Source organism: Triticum aestivum, chromosome 7D (genome assembly GCF_018294505.1).
Source record: "Triticum aestivum cultivar Chinese Spring chromosome 7D, IWGSC CS RefSeq v2.1, whole genome shotgun sequence".
NCBI classification, from domain to species: domain Eukaryota; kingdom Viridiplantae; phylum Streptophyta; class Magnoliopsida; order Poales; family Poaceae; genus Triticum; species Triticum aestivum.
The window spans coordinates 554,143,188-554,161,821 of NC_057814.1; positions in this window are offsets into that span (position 1 = coordinate 554,143,188).

The window sequence follows — 18,634 nt, forward strand, 5'->3', positions numbered from 1 at the left end:
ACTTAATTTATCATGAACTCAGTCCTGATAGTATTTGCATATCTATATTGTAGATCAATAGCTCGCGTATAGCTCCCTGTTTTATTTTTTTATATGTTCCTAGAGAAAACTAAGTTGAAAGATGATAGTAGCAATGATGCAGACTGAGTCCGTAATCTGAGGATTATCCTCATTGCTGCACAGAAAAATTATGTCCTTGATGCACCGCTAGGTGACAGACCTATTGCAGGAGCAAATGCAGACGTTGTGAACGTTTGACAAGCTCGGTATGATGACTACTTGATAGTTTAGTGCACCATGATTTACGGCTTAGAACCGGGACTTCAAAAATGTTTTGAACGGCATGGAGCATATGAGATGTTCCAAGAGATGAAAATGATATTTCAGACTCATGCCCGTGTTAAGAGGTATGAGACCTCTGACAAGTACTTTGCCTACAAGATGGAGGAGAATAGCTCAACTAGTGAGCATGTGCTCAGAATATCTGGGTACTACAACCGCTTGAATCAAGTGGGAGTTAATCTTCCAGATAAGATAGTGATTGACAGAGTTCTGTAGTCACTATCACCAAGTTACTAGAACTTCGTGATCAACTATTATATGTAAGGGATAACGGAAACGATTCCCAAGCTCTTCGCGATGCTGAAATCGGCGAAGGTAGAAATCAAGAAATAGCATCAAGTGTTGATGGTTAAGCAAGAACACTAGTTTCAAGAAAAAGGGCAAGGGAAAGAAAGGGAACTTCAAGAAGAATGGCAAGCAAGTTGCCACTCCCGTGAAGAAGCCCAAAGCGAGACCCAAACCTGAAACTGAGTGCTTCTACTACAAAGGAAATGGTCACTGGAAGTAGAACTGCCCCCAAAAAAACTTGGCGGATAAGAAGGATGGCAAAGTGAACAAAGGTATATTTGATATACATGTTATTGATGTGTACTTTACTAGTGTTCATAGTAGCCCCTGGGTATTTGATACCGGTTCAGTTGCTAAGATTTGTAACTCAAAACAGGAGTTGCAAAATGAATAGATACTAGTTAAGGGCAAGGTGACGATGTGTGTTGGAAGTAATTCCAAGGTTGATAACATCACCATCGCACACTCCCTTTACCTTCGGGGTTAGTTGAACCTAAAATAAATGTTATTTGGTGTTTGCATTTAGCATGAATATGATTGGATCTTGTTTATTGCAATACGGTTATTCATTTAAGTCAAAGAATAATTGTTATTCTGTTTACATGAATAAAACCTTATATGGTCATACACTCAATATAATTGGTTTACTGAATCTCGATCATTGTGATACACATATTCATAATATTGATGCCAAAAAGATGCAAAGTTGATAATGATAGTGCAACATATTTGTGGCACTGACGTTTAGGTCATATTGGTGTAAAGCGCATGAAGAAACTCCATGCAAGCGGACTTTTGGAATCACTTGATTATGAATCATTTGATGCTTGGAAACCATGCCTCATGGGCAAGATGACTAAGACTCCATTCTACGGAAGAATGAAGCAAACAAGCAAGTTGCCACTCCCGTGAAGAAGCCCAAAGCTAGACCCAAACCTGAAACTGAGTGCTTCTACTACAAAGGAAATGGTCACTGGAAGTAGAACTGCCCCCAAAAAAACTTGGCGGATAAGAAGGATGGCAAAGTGAACAAAGGTATATTTGATATACATGTTATTGATGTGTACTTTACTAGTGTTCATAGTAGCCCCTGGGTATTTGATACCGGTTCAGTTGCTAAGATTTGTAACTCAAAACAGGAGTTGCAAAATGAACAGATACTAGTTAAGGGCAAGGTGACGATGTGTGTTGGAAGTGATTCCAAGGTTGATAAGATCACCATCGCACACTCCCTTTACCTTCGGGGTTAGTGTTGAACCTAAAATAAATGTTATTTGGTGTTTACATTTAGCATGAATATGATTGGATCTTGTTTATTGCAATACGGTTATTCATTTAAGTCAAAGAATAATTGTTATTCTGTTTACATGAATAAAACCTTATATGGTCATACACTCAATATAAATGGTTTACTGAATCTCGATCATAGTGATACACATATTCATAATATTGATGCCAAAAAGATTGAAAGTTGATAATGATAGTGCAACATATTTGTGGCACTAACGTTTAGGTCATATTGGTGTAAAGCGCATGAAGAAACTCCATGCGGACGAACTTTTGGAATCACTTGATTATGAATCATTTGATGCTTGCGAACCATGCCTCATGGGCAATATGACTAAGACTCCATTCTCTGGAACAATGGAGCAAGCCACTGACATATTGGAAATAATGCATACCGATGTATGCGGTCCGATGACTGTTGAGGCTCGCGGCGGGTATCGTTATTTTCTGACCTTCACAGATGATTTGAGCAGATATGGGTATATCTACTTGATCAAACACAAGTCTGAAACATTTGAAAAGTTCAAAGAATTTTAGAGTGAAGTGGAGAATCATCGTAACAAGAAAATAAAGTTTCTACAATCTAATCGCGGAGGCGAATATTTGAGTTACGAGTTTGGCCTTCATTTAAAACAATGTGGAATCGTTTCACAACTTACGCCACCTGGAACACCACAGCGTAATGGTGTGTCCGAATGTCGTAACCGTACTTTATGAGATATGGTGTGATCTATGATGTCTCTTACCGATTTACCACTATTGTTTTGGGGTTATGCATTAGAGACAGCTGCATTCACGTTAAATAGGGCACCGTCTAAATCCGTTGAGACGACACCGTATGAACTGTGGTTTGGCAAGAAACCTAAGATGTCGTTTCTTAAAGTTTGGGGTTGCGATACTTATGTAAAAAAGCTTCAGCCTAATAAGCTCGAACCCAAATTGGAGAAATGTGTCTTCATAGGATACCCAAAAGAAACTATTGGGTACACCTTCTATCACAGATCCGAAGGCAAGATCTTTGTTGCTAAGAATGGATCCTTTCTATAGAAGGAGTTTCTCTCGAAAGAAGTGAGTGGGAGGAAATTAGAACTTGGTTAGGTAATTGTACCATCTCTCGAATTGGAAAGTAGCTCATCATAGAAAACCGTTCCCGTGATGCCTACACCAACTAGAGAGGAAGTTAATGATGATGATCATGAAACTTTAGATCAAGTTACTACTGGACCTCATAGGTCGAGCAGAGCACGTTCCGCACCAGAGTGGTATGGTAATCCTGTTCTGGAAGTCATGTTACTAGACCATGACGAACCTACGAACTATGAAGAAGCGATGATGAGTCCAGATTCCAACAAATGGCTTAAGGCCATGAAATCTGAGATAGGATCCATGTATGAGAACAAAGTATGGACTTTGGTGGACTGGCCCAATGATCGGCAAGCCATTGAGAATAAATGGATCTTCAAGAGGAAGACGGACACTGATGGTAGTGTTACTATCTACAAAGCTCGACTTGTCGCAAAAGGCTTTTGACAAGTTCAAGGTGTTAACGACGATGAGATTTTCTCACTCGTAGCGATGCTTAAGTCTGTCTGAATCATGTTAGCAATTGCCGCATTTTATGAAATCTGGCAAATGGATGTCAAGACAGAATTCCTTAATGGGTTTCTTAAAGAAGGGTTGTATATGATGCAACCAAAAGATTTTTTTGATCCTAAAGGTGCTAACAAAGTGTGCAAACTCCAGCGATCCATCTATGTATTGGTGCAAGCATCTTGGAGTTGGAATATACGCTTTGATAAGGTGATCAAAGCATATGGTTTTATACAGACTTATGGTGAAGCCTGTATTTACAAGAAAGTGAGTGGGAGCTCTGTAGCATTTCTGATATTATATGTGGATGACATATTATTGATTGGAAATGATGTAGAAATTCTGGATAGCATAAAATGATATTTGAATAAGAAATTTTCAATGAAAGACCTCGATGAAGCTACTTATATATTGGGCATCAATATCTATAGGGATAGATCGAGGCGCTTAATAGGACTTTCACAAAGCATATACCTTGACAAGATTTTGAAGAAGTTCAAATTGGATCAGTCAAAGAAGGAGTTCTTGCCTGTATTGTAAGGTGTGAAGTTGAGTAAGACTCAAAGCCCGAAAACGGCATAAGATAGAGAGAGCATGAAAGTCATTCCCTATGCCTCAGCCATAGGTTCTATAAAGTATGCCATGCTATGTATCAGACCTATTGTGTACCTTGCCATGAGTTTGGCAAGGGGGTACAATAGTGATCCAGGAGTAGATCACTGACAGCGGTCAAAATTATCCTTAGAAGACTAAGGAAATATTTCTCGGTTATGGAGGTGATAAAGAGTTCGTCCTAAAGAGTTACGTCGATGAAAGCTTTGGCACTGATCTGGATGACTCTGAGTCTCGATCTGGATACATATTGAAAGTGGGAGCAATTAGCTAGAGTAGCTCCATGCAGAGCATTGTAGACATAGAAATTTGCAAAATACATACAGATCTAAATGTGGCAGACCCGTTGACTAAACTTCTCTCACAAGCAAAACATGATCACATCTTATTGCTCTTTGGGTCTTAATCACAGGGCGATGTGAACTAGATTATTGAATCTACTAAACCCTTTGGGTGTTGGTCACATGGAGATGTGAACTATGGGTGTTAATCACATGGCGATGTGAACTAGATTATTGACTCTAGTGCAAGTGGGAGACTGAAGGAGATATGCCCTAGAGGCAATAATAAAGTTGTTATTTTATATTTACTTATATGATGATAAATGTTTATTATTCATGCTAGAACTGTATTAACCGGAAACTTGATACATGTGTGGATACATAGACAAAACACCATGTCCCTAGTAACACTACAAAAAAAAATACACTTCCGTGATGATACGTGTTTGTGACAGTAGGTCGCATTTTTTGTCATGCATGTACATCCATGACAATTTTATGGCAGAATCAAGATAGTCATACCTGTGCTGTCGTACAAGTGTTCCATGACATTACCAAAATTATCATCACGGAAGTGTCCACTTCCATGACGATAAATCGCGCGTCACAGAAGTGCTTTCGTCAAGGGTGACCGACACATGGCATCCACCGTAATGGAACGCCGTTAAGCTATCGGGTCCGGTTTTGGATCTGATAACCCGCTAACAGCCCCGACCAATGGGGATTTTCCACGTGTAAAATCATCCTTGGCTAGAGGAAACACATGTCAGCTCACCGTTGGGACAGATGTCATCCACCCATTGGACAGAAGGCGCCTATGATACGTCGACACGTGGCACGGCCCAACAGAGGCCCATTCCTGTGAAAAGGCCGGCCCATTTGACTTGGTCAAAAGGTGGCGGGCCGGCCCACGGAAAGCCTGTTAACGGCCTGTTCGCATATAGCCCATTTATAGCCCGCTAACCCAGGGCCCATTACGACCTATCCAAATTAGGCCCAGTAGCATCATCTGGGCCGTCCAATATGATTCCAGCCCATTTTAAGTTCCGGTCCATGTATGGCCCATGGCGTCTTTGGGCCCAGATGAGGCCCTTTGTAACTCTTGGCCCATTAACGGCCCGTGGTGAAACTGGCCCGTAATGAACAGCGTATCACTTTATACCCATTAACGGCCCATTAATCCATTGGGCCGTTTGCATCCCATGTTATCTTTCGGCCTTCTCAGGGCCCATTTATTCTTGGGCTCATTTCCAACATTCAGTTACTTACGGCCCGTTACTGTCATTTTCCGCTTGTGGGCCAAATTCAGCCCGTGGTTATAGTCGGCCTGTTTGTGGCCCGTTAATACGTTGGGCTATTTTCATAGCGTCATCAAATACGGCCTATTAACGACGGCCCGTTATGGTCGGCCCATGAACGGTCAACTCCAACTCTAGCCCGTTTACGGCCATAATGCGGTCTGTTTTTGGCCCATGTTTGGCCAATCGATCATACGGCCCGTCTAAGGCCCATTGATGATACGGCCCGTAGAAGGCCCATTGTTTCTACGGCCCGTAGAAGGCCCATTGTTTCTACGGCCCGTAGAAGGCCCATTGTTTCTGCCGACCATAGAAGGCCCATTGTTTCTACGGCCCGTAGGAAGCCCAGTGTCACTACAGTAAATATGTAGCCCATTGCCTGTTAAAGGCGGGAAACTACTATAGGTTTAGACCTGCTAATGGCCCAAGATGTTTATAGGCCCACGTTTTGGCCCATATGAGTAACGAGCCGGCCTGAAGACCGACAACACTGAGATCCACTGAACCTTCCGGCCTAAATTACAACATACCGACCAAAGAATAAACCTAGACTATACAACAAAGAAATTACGACATATTAGGAATCAAAGTTTGCTACCCGGTGATAATAAAGCGCAGCATGACCGCGGATAACATACACTGGGCATCAAAGGTCGCCACCAGTGCATATAAATGCGCCGACAAAAGAATATACAAAACTGAGAGCACTTCAGAAGGCACTAGACCTGGCAAGCTCGGGCCCCCGCAAGCAGCCGAACAAGCTGATGAGACCTCAGTTGTGTCAACGATAGATGCTTCATCCCTAGCTGTATGGCACCATATTGCGCAAGGCAGTCCCCTGACATCTTCATTACATCTTTGACTTCAAGTCGGAGCTGAGCTGAAGCAAGCCTTTCCGCTTTAAGTTGAGACTGAAGAAGTCGAACTGATTGAGGCAGCGACTGCACAGAGGTTGTCTCACACCTTCTGGTGAGTAGCTTCAACTCACTATCTTCATCAAGACAGGACCTTGGGGTCATCTCGCTGTCCTCAAGATGGTTTGGCTCACTATCTTTCCTAAAGTTCTGCCTGGCATAAGAGATACAACTCTGAAAGAGAAATAAGGAGACACGTAACAGGTTCACAATTACATAAGCAAATAAATGGATCTGTTCTGCATAAGGAACATTTTTTTACAACTACAATTTAAAATTAGTAGTTGTTGCAAACATCCAATCAAATGTAAACAGCAGTGGACAAAATGATGCCTATCCAAATCTATACTAGAACAAAGTTTGAAGGCTTGAGAAGGATGAACTTACATTACATGTTAACACAGGCTGGACAAAGCCCTTCTCCATGTTGATGGAAAGATAATTCAATAAATTCCCTAAAGAAAATTCTTTATAAGCGTTGCCATTATTCTACATTTTGCAAAGAGTAAATATAGATCAAATAATATTGGAAGAAATAGAGGATAATGAAGCTCAGGTGCAGACTGATGATACATAATCAAATAGCAATTAATTAAGTACAGCGTTACAAGGCAAAAGGTACTGACAAGAGGAATGCACACATCAACGTGTGCAGTGGCATTGGCTTTATTCAACATTTTGGTAAGAGTAAATGTAGATATGATAATTTGGAGAAAGTGGAGGGCAGGGCAGATAAGATGCAGAGTAATGCTAGACAATCAAGTATCTCGCAATGCATGTACAGTAATACCACCACCGTCCGTTATTAGTTGTCGCTCAAATGGATGTATCTAGCATATTAAGTTCTAAATACATCCAATTGATCAACAATTAATTCGATACAGAGGGAGTACATGACAACAGGTACTTACATGAGCAATCCAAATCTTCATAACCATTGTGTTAATTCTACATTTATCTAAGAGTAAATATAGATCTTATAATTTCAAGCAAAGGAAGGATAAAGAAGCGAACATTTACAGTGATGCTACATAATCAAACAGCAATGAGAGTAAGTATGCTGACAAAGGGCAAGAGGTACTGACAAGACCAATGCAGAGCCCAGTCTTGTCGTGACATCCTATGATCCTTTGAGCAAGGAGATTCATCTGAAATTAGTTTTCATACAAGAGAGAAGGTAAGGCACATGCAGAAATTTAGGAGTTCAAATTTTGAATTGATATCATAGACAGTACCTGACGCTGGGCTGTCAGCAGTTCTAATAGGGGTTTGGCCACTGGAGTAGGGGTAAAGTCTGTTACAGTTGGGCCTGTGTTTTCTGTGGCTGCTGATCTATCTGATTTAACAGGTATCACTACCTTTTCCAAATACCTAGTTTGTACTCCTTGAGGATCTGCAATCACCCTCTTCCTTTTGGACATCTATTACGAAAGAAACAACATTTGACTAGAAAAACATAGTATGACGACACATGGAATAGGTATAGAAAATGGATAGGTATGGCATATACTCATATATGATGCTTAAACTAAGCAGATGGTGTAACAAAGTAGAAGTAATGCAAGAGGTCAGATGCAAAATATGTCCGACCAATACAACCTTGCCAAGTTAGAGCATGCACCTTGATGGGTGAATAAGACAGGCCATCCTCCACCATGCCAAGTTTGTTAGCCAGTGGATCGTTCCACAATATTCCTCTTGTGCGCCCATTCTCATATTCATTTTGATAATTTTCAATACCTGACATGCATGAAAACTTAAAAACAAGTGAGATTATCTTTGTAATGCATAAGTGATTCTAATCCAATACTTCCTCCCTGTAAACCCCTTTGTGCTATCTCTGCAATTCTTCTAAGAGGTGCCATGCATGCTGTAATTTGGTATGTGCATTAATATAATGTGGCCTACTACTCAAAATATGGAGCTCCAGAAGTGATGATACTTCGTAGATGACAGCTTCAACATATAGTAAAGGAGAACAAGTCAACCTGACCTGACAGATTCAAAATATACTAAGGGAGAATAACTTGACCTAACCAGTCGACCGCAAGAGAAGAGGATCATCTTAAAGAAGAGCAAGCAGATTGAAGATATTACAAGTCTTTCTATACAATGTCGGTTGGCCACCCATGATGAACCAGAGCGCACAGAGAAATACTATTCCTTCCGGTCTCTCCATATGTGGCTCACATGCATTTCGAAACTAAAGTAGGAACATTTAGCTGACCAATTAAACATCTCTCAGTTTTACTAATATCAGCATAATATCAGATTTGAATTTGTACAACTAAGCTTGTTTAGCTCGATGAGTGGTGCAGTGCTATTACGACACGAACCACATAGGCTGATCGTGGTCATCATAAAATGGGGAAACCGTAAGCATGATGAGTATAGTGTTGACCGTGGCAGTGGGATGGCAGACCTGAAGCTGCAAACCGCGCAAAGGGTAGTTAGCAACCGATATTTGCTTTGAAATAACAACTAAGATTTGGTATGAACAAGAAAGTACAATAAACAAGTGACAAAGAAATGCAATTCTGCAGTCTCTCTATATGTCGCGACATGCATTTGGAAATTCAAGTGGGACCTTTAGCTAACCAATTAAATGTGTCTGTTAACTAATATCAGTATCATATCACAATCATATTTGAACAACTAAGCTTTGGAATTTTGAGTGTTGTGTTGTTTAGCTTGAAGGGTGGAGTAATGCTAGTATGACAGAAAGCACCTACACAGATCATAGTAGAGTAGATAAAAGGGGAAAACCCTAAGCATCAAGAGTAAAATCAGGAAAGTGGAACTAGCTGGACCAGTGGGTGGCGCACATGCTTTTCGAAACGAATATAGGAACATTAGGTGACCAATTAAACGTTCTCTGTTTTAGTAATATGAGCATCATATCAGATTCGTATTTCAACACGTAAGGTTTGGAATTATGAGTGGCATGTTGTTTTGCTTGATGGGTTGAGGTCTTGAGGAGCAGTGTTAGCACGACATGAAGCAGGGAAGCACCTACGATGATGGTAGTGAATATAAAGGGGGGAAACCATAAGCTTTACGAGTATAGTGACCGTGACATGGCGAATCTGAAGGTGCAAATCGGACAAAGCTACTTCGCAACCAATGTTTGCATTCAACTAGCCACTACGATTTGGTACAGACAAGAAAAGTACAGTAAACAATTTAAGATCTATTTTCTGGGTGAGATCAATAACTTAAGCACATAGGGAAGAGTACCACCTCTCTTGCGACGCCGTGTAGGCCCCTGCTGATACGTTGAGGGTGCTGCGGGTGCGATTGCTGTTGGCGGCAGGGAAGAAGACATTAGATGGCAGACGGCCAGGTTGGGGGATAAATCCTGTTGCCGTGGACGAGGCGGTCGTAGGAGCGGCAACGGCAAAGTGGATGATGGCGCTGATGAAGCGAGACGACGTGATGAAAGGATCCTGGTCCGGCGCCGTGGATGAGAGGCGTCCATCTCTTGCAGTGGACGACGGGGTAGGGGTAGCGGCTCCGGCAAGGTGGAGGATGGGGTGGCGGACGGAGGAGGCTGGCCACAGTGGGGAGGTTGTCGTGGCGCCGACGGTGTATGAATGGGGAAATGGAGGGGGAGGGGGGATCTCAAACTTTGGGACGCGCTTGTCTGAAATGTGGGAAAATTACGAACCTATCCCCCGTTTAAAATTTCGGACATCACATCGGTTGGGGATAGGACGGTAATCTCGCACCTCCCAAATATTTGCCGGTAACGATTTCCGGCGAGGAGAGGGTGTTTTGCCGCCCACGGTGTATGAACGGGGCTGACAGGTAGGGCGGTTGTGTCACGTCTGAGGGAAGTTACACATCTACCCCTATTTAAAATATTAGCCTACATCGATTTTGGACGAGGAGAGTTTGTTTTGCCACCCACCATGGATGAATGAGGAAATGGAGGGAGAGACACATGTCTTTCGGACGAGCTTGAATCAAATGTGTTTTGCCGCCCATGTTTGGCGCCCACCGTGTCTGAATGGGCTCAGAGGCCGTCGTGTCACGTCTGATTGAAGTTACTAGTCTACCCCTATCGACAGCAGTGTAAATCCGGTCGATAAGGATGTCAAGTGTCAGGGGTAGACAGTAATTTCCATCTCGCAAACACTTGCTTCGGGCAGCCCACAAATGATAGTGGGTGTTTAGCCGCTTCGTTCAAAACTTGGGAGAATTATCATTCACGTTTGCCATGGGCCCTGGCAACTAAATCCAAATCCAATTTTTATTCGATTACGAATATCCACAGATAATTCTACGTTTTGTTATTTATTTCTTCAAAACCGCAACAAAGATTTATTCCACCTTTATATGTGATTATGATTTAGAAATGCCGTGATCTTCGAATTCAGTAGGTTGGATACACTTTGAGTCAAACAATTATTTCATCCAATACAATATGCTCACACGAAAAACAGTTCACCTTATGTCAATCATACAAGTACTGAGGATTACCTCGCCTAAAAAATTTGGATCATTACAACACATGGACAACATAGGGGGTCTTACAACATAATCCATTCAGAGACATGACACAACATGCAAGTACAATAATCTAATGACAATTTCAACTGCTATCTAAAGAAGAACTGGATACCCTGGGCTTCAGATAGCAGAAGCAGCAGGACCTCCTCCGTCTTCAAATGCAACATTCTTACTTCCTCCAATTCTTGGGTTGCTTGCATAATGCGTGCAGCTAATTGCATAATTTCCAGCTTCAAGATCGAGATTACCTCATTCATGGTAGCCACACCATCTCTTTCTGCCTCTAGTAGAGCCTCAAGAACTATAATATCCGTGCTCAGACTGCTCTCTGGCGGTGTTGCCTCTGAACTGCTACCATCTAGTAACATGGATGGTGCACTGCTTCCACAAATAGATTCTGGGGTTGTACATTGTGTACTAGTGTGAACGGCATCCTGAAAGGTTTCCGCTGGACATAAGTAAGAGATAGTTATCGCATGATCCAGGCAGTAAGCTTACATGGTAAACGACATACGAATTATTGCCAAGCATGGCAAGCTATATTTAAATGGTTCGAAGCAGCATCAGCCGAAAAGAAATTAAAATGGTAAGATGACACTAGGGATGTAAGTGGCAAATAAACAACATCCGCCAGTCCCATCTAATTAGTTTTTGCTAGCTCCCCGGTTCATTTTCCTCAAAAAACAAAAACTCTTTTGAACTATCATACCACTAGTGGACTTTAATCGGGATTAAACGGGACCCAGTTGACATCCCTAGTTGAAAGGGAATGTACCACCGCTATATTTAAGTTGCCAAGGCATCTAAGCAGTTGAAATAATCTGAGAAAGCACTTAATAGTGTGGCCTCATATAAACTACGAAGACAGTATTGAGATGAAGTTCAGAGAAAAAGTTAAGGACTCAAATGAACTAGGCATGCATTTCTTTACGATAGTACAACATGCACTGCTGACATATTGGCCAACTCAGGTATAGCGTAACAAGTAACAAACAAGCATTCAAATCAAGCAATACAGCAAAGCAAAGCCAAGAAAGCAGCCCACATGCATTACATTTCACATGTACTAAAACACACTGGCTTACCATATGTTGCTGTGAAGCCTCGCTACTGTTGCAATGTTCTTTGAAGATATCGTCAGCATCCCGTGGTTGCAAATCTACTTGTTGTAGTTTATTCTGCACCCCCTATTTAGGTAAAATTAATTTTAATCGCATGCACTGGTTTGAATTGATCATCAATGGTTCATCTAAACTATTGAAAGAAGGGTGTGTGCATACACGACAATATATCTGCTTCCCTCTATTTTTATGCTTGTTCGAGGTGCCAGCCCCAAAGAACAAATATTTTGCTTGATGGGGTTGGCAGCTCCATAATTAATAGAAGCATCAAATTAGTCATGCAACTTGGGAAGATCCAAAACACACAAAAAAGTAACGAACAGAGGCTCGTAACAGTGATGTAATAGCTAGCATCAGAAAATGTAGGGTAAAACGAACAAAAACCAGCGAAACCACATGCTAGTTTGCTGATGTGTAATTAAGCATAGAGAACATGAAGCTGTCTGATGGAACCAACAGGTGGCATCAGAACAACACCATTATCATAAATATAGCATGCAAGAAGTAAAATAGTAGGCAGTGATATCTATGAAGTACAGTAATACTTAGGACAAAACTAAAGCATATTAACTATATGTGCACTGGTATGTAATTTAGCACATGTAACATGTTCACTGCCAGAAGTATGGCCCTACAGGTGCAAGCAGAATAACGCGTCTCATGAAAAACTAAATGATGCCCTGAAGAAATTCAAAGGTGCGGTGCTTATGCTAAGAAAGTGAATGTAGGCGCCGGCCGTTGGATAATAGTACCTGATTCTCGGTGGCGTATGGGTATCGTTGGCATACTTGATAGCTAAGGATCGTCGATGGTGCTTGTGTTGTGGTTGAGTTTGGGCCGGCTGTCGCCGTCACTGAAGCGGCTCCGGTGCTACGGTTGCGGCACCTCTCGACATACAAGAAAGCTCATCTGTGGTAAGTGAACAGTTGCACGATAAAAAGAAAAACCGAAGGAGTACAGATCGAAATAACCTGATGAGGCTGCGGCGTCAGTAAAGCAGGGCGGGTGGAGTTGAATATGGCGTCCGTGGAGCGGGTCCGGTGCAGTGGACGAAGGCTTCGGCGGGCGCGTTGTACAGTGCTTTCGGTGAGGCGGATCTGTTGCGGCGGACGAGGGGTTGTATGAAGGGCCAGCGAAGGGACGGACGAGGGAGTCAGTGAAGGGCCTACATTGTGGTGGACGAGGGCGCCGGTTAAGCAGATCTGGTGTGGTCGACCATGATGGCGGTGAAGGAGATCTGGAGCGGTGTACAAGCCAGTCGTTGAAGCGGCTCCGGTGAAGTGGTGAGTTGGCAGTTGGGGGTTCCAAGGTGCGGAAGGTAGATCCGTCGGGGTGTGAGGTGAAGGAAATATGCCCTAGAGGCAATAATAAAGTTATTATTTATTTCCTTATGTCATGATAAATGTTTATTATTCATGCTAGAATTGTATTAACCGGAAACGTGATACATGTGTGAATACATAGACAAACAGAGTGTCACTAGTATGCCTCTACTTGACTAGCTCGTTGATCAAAGATGGTTATGTTTCCTAGCCATAGACATGGGTTGTCATTTGATAAACGGGATCACATCATTAGGAGAATGATGTGATTGACTTGACCCATTCTGTTTGCTTAACACTTGATCGTTCAGTATGTTGCTATTGCTTTCTTCATGACTTATACATGTTCCTATGGCTATGAGATTATGCAACTCCCGTTTACCGGAGGAACACTTTGTGTGCTACCAAACGTCACAACGTAACTGGGTGATTATAAAGGTGCACTACAGGTGTCTCCGAAGGTACTTGTTGGGTTGGCGTATTTCGAGATTAGGATTTCTCACTCCGATTGTCAGAGAGGTATCTCTGGGCCCACTCGGTAATGCACATCACTATAAGCCTTGCAAGCATTGTAACTAATGAGTTAGTTGCGAGATGGTGTATTACGGAACGAGTAAAGAGACTTGCCGGTAACGAGATTGAACTAGGTATTGAGATACCGACGATCGAATCTCGGGCAAATAACATACCGATGACAAAGGTAACAATGTATGTTGTTATGCGGTTTGACCGATAAAGATCTTCGTAGAATATGTAGGAGCCAATATGAGCATCTAGGTTCCGCTATTGGTTATTGACCAGAGACATGTCTCGGTCGTGTCTACATAGTTCTCGAACCCGTAGGGTCCGCACGCTTAACGTTCGGTGACGATTTGTATTATGAGTTTATGTGTTTTGATGTACCGAAGGTAGTTCGGAGTCCCGGATGAGATCGGGGACATGAAGAGGAGTCTCGAAATGGTCGATACATAAAGATCGATATATTGGACGACTATATTCGGACATCGGAAAGGTTCTGAGTGATTCTGGTATTTTTCGGAGTACCAGAGAGTTACGGGAATTCGCCGGGGAGTATATGGGCCTTATTGGGCTTTAGGGGAAAGAGAGAGGAGAGGCTGCGCGCCCCCTTTCCTTGACTCCTACTCCTACTACTTGGAAGGGGGGAATCCTACTCCCGGTGGGAGTAGTACTCCTCCAGGGCGCGCCATAGGGGCCGGCCCTCTCCCCCCTCCTCCACTCCTTTATATACGTGGCCAGGGGCACCCCATAGACACAACAGTTGATCCCTTGGATCTCTTAGCCGTGTGCGGTGCCCCCCTCCACCATAATCCACCTCGATCATATCGTAGCGGTGCTTAGGCGAAGCCCTGCGTTGGTAGCAACAACATCACCGCCATCACGCCGTCGTGCTGGCGGAACTCTCCTGTGAAGCTCTGCTGGATCGGAATTCGCGGGACGTCATCGAGCTGCACGTGTGCTGAACTCAGAGGTGCCGTGCGTTCGGTACTTGGATCGGTCGGATCATGAAGACGTACAACTACATCAACCGCGTTGTCATAACGCTTCCGCTTTCGGTCTACGAGGGTACGTGGACACACTCTCCCCTCTCGTTGCTATGCATCACCATGATCTTGCGTGTGCATAGGATTTTTTTTGAAATTACTACGTTCCCCAACAGTGGCATCCGAGCCTGTTTTTATGCCTAGATGTTATATGCACGAGTAGAACACAAGTGAGTTGTGGGCAATACAAGTCATACTGCTTACCAGCATGTCATACTTTGGTTCGGCGATATTGTCGGTGAAGCGGCCCAGACCGACATTACGCGTACGCTTACGCGAGACTGGTTCTACCGACGTGCTTTGCACACAGGTGGCTGGCAGGTGTCAGTTTCTCCAACTTTAGTTGAACCGAGTGTGGCTACGCCCGGTCCTTGAGAAGGTTAAAACAATACTAGCTTGACAAACTATCGTTGTGGTTTTGATGCGTAGGTAAGAACGGTTCTTGCTCAGCCCGTAGCAGCCACGTAAAACTTGCAACAACAAAGTAGAGGACGTATAACTTATTTTTGCAGGGCATGTTGTGATGTGATATGGTCAAGGCATGATGCTATATTTTATTGTATGAGATGATCATGTTTTGTAACCGAGTTATCGGCAACTGGCAGGAGCCATATGGTTGTCGCTTTATTGTATGCAATGCAATCGCCCTGTAATGCTTACTTTATCACTAAGCGGTAGCGATAGTCGTAGAAGCATAAGTAGGCGAGACGACAACGATGCTACGATGGAGATCAAGGTGTCGCGCCGGTGATGATGGTGATCATGACGGTGCTTCGAAGATGGAGATCAAAGGCACAAGATGATGATGGCCATATCATATCACTTATATTGTTTGCATGTGATGTTTATCTTTTATGCATCTATTTTGCTTAGTTCGACGGTAGCTTTATAAGATGACCCCTTACTAAATTTCAAGGTATAAGTGTTCTCGCTGAGTATGCACCGTTGCGAAAGTTCTTCGTGCTGAGACACCACGTGATGATCGGGTGTGATAAGCTCTACATTCAAATACAACGGGTGCAAAACAGTTGCACACGCGGAATACTCAGGTTAAACTTGACGAGCCTAGCATATGCAGATATGGCCTTGGAACACTGGAGGCCGAAAGGTCGAGCGTGAATCATATAGTAGATATGATCAACATAGTGATGTTCACCATTGAAAACTACTCCATCTCACGTGATGATCGGACATGGTTTAGTTGATATGGATCACGTGATCACTTAGATGATTAGAGGGATGTCTATCTAAGTGGGAGTTCTTAAGTAATATGATTAATTGAACTTTAATTTATCATGAACTTAGTCCCGATAGTATTAGCATATCTATGTTGTAGATCAATAGCACGCATTGTTGCTCCCCGTTTATATTTTGATATGTTCCTAGAGAAAACTAAGTTGAAAATTGTTAGTAGAAATGATGCGGACTTGGTCCGTGATCTGAGGATTAACCTCATTGCTGCACAGAAGTATTATGTCCTTAATGCACCGCTAGGTGACAGAACTATTGCAGGAGCAGATGCAGACGTTATGAACGTTTGCAAAGCTCGATATGATAACTACTTGATAGTTTAAGTGCACCATGCGTTACGGCATAGAACCGCGACTTCAAAAATTGTTTTGAACGCCATGGAGCATATAAGATGTTCCAAGAGTTGAAATTGGTATTTCATACTCATGCCCATGTCGAGAGGTATGAGACCTCTGACAGTACTTTGCCTATAAGATGGAGGAGAATAGCTGAACCAGTGAGCATGTGCTCAGAATGTCTGTGTGACGCCCCCGATTTAACCGTACACTAATGATGCACGCAAATGTGTACGATCAAGATCAGGGACTCACGGGAAGATACCACAACACAACTCTACAACATAAATAAGTCATACAAGCATCATAATACAAGCCAGGGGCCTCGAGGGCTCGAATACAATTGCTCGATCATAGACGAGTCAGCGGAAACAACAATATCTGAGTACAGACATAAGCTAAACAAGTTTGCCTTAAGAAGGCTAGCACAAAAGAAGCAACGATCGAAAAGGCAAGGCCTCCTGCCTGGGACCTCCTAACTACTCCTCGAAGCCGAACACCATGTAGAATCATCCTCGGGATCTCTAGCTCCTGGACTCCAGCATCTGGTTGCGACAATCAGGTATAGAAAGGGGAAAAGAGGGAGAAAGGCAACCGTGAGTACTCATCCAAAGTACTCGCAAGCAAGGAGCTACACTACATATGCATGGGTATATGTGTAAAGGGCCATATTAGTCGACTGAACTGCAGAATGCCAGAATAAGGGGGGATAGCTAATCCTGTCGAAGACTACGCTTCTGGCCACCTCCATCTCGCAGCATGTAGAAGAGAGTAGATGGTAAGTTCGCCAAGTAGCATCGCATAGTATAATCCTACCCGGCGGTCCCCTCCTCGTCGCCCTGTTAGAGAGCGATCACCGGGTTGTATCTGGCACTTGGAAGGGTGTGTTTTATCAAGTATCCAGTTCTAGTTGTCATAAGGTCAAGGTACAACTCCGGGTCGTCCTTTTACCGAGGGACACGGCTATTCAAATAGATAAACTTCCCTGCAGGGGTGCACCACATAACCCAACACGCTCGATCCCATTTGCCGGACACACTTTTCTAGGTCATGCCCGGCCGCGGAAGATCAACACGTCGCAGCCCCACCTAGGCTCAACAGAGAGGTCAACTCGCCGGTCTAAATCCTATGCGCGCAAGGGTCTGGGCCCATCGCCCATTGCACACCTGCACGTTGCGTGCGCGGCCGGAAGCAGACCTAGCCTAGTAGGCGTTCCAGTCCAATCCGGCGCGCGCCGCTCCGTCGCTGACGTCAAGAAGAGCTTCGGCTGATACCACGACGTCGGGATACCCATAACTACTCCCGCATAGATGGTTAGTGCGTATAGACCAAATGGCCAGACTCAGATCAAATACCCAGAACTCGTTAAGCGTGTTATTTATCCGCGAACGCCGACCAGGGCCAGGCCCACCTCTCTCCTAGGTGGTCTCAACCTGCCCTGTTGCTCCGCCATAAAGTATCAGTCGGGGGCCGTCAGGAACCCAGACCCACCTCTACCTGGGTGGAGCCACCTGTCCTTTCAGCCCCCTCATCAGAATCCCTTGCGGGTACTCAACGAGCCGACCCGACTTTAGTCACCACATGTGTTATGTATATAATGTATATAGTATATACCCATGATCACCTCCCGAAGTGATCACGGCCCAGTAGTATAGCATGGCAGACGGACAAGAGTGTAGGGCCACTGATGGAACACTAGTATCCTATACTAAGCAGTAGGATAGCAGGTAAGGGTAACAACTGTAGCAACAATGACAGGCTATGCATCAGGATAGTATTAACAGAAAGCAGTAACATGCTACACTACTCTAATGCAAGTAGTATAGAGAAGAATAGGCGATATCTGGTGATCAAGGGGGGGGGGCTTGCCTGGTTGCTCAGACAAGGAGGGGTCGTCGGTGACGTAGTCGACCACAGGG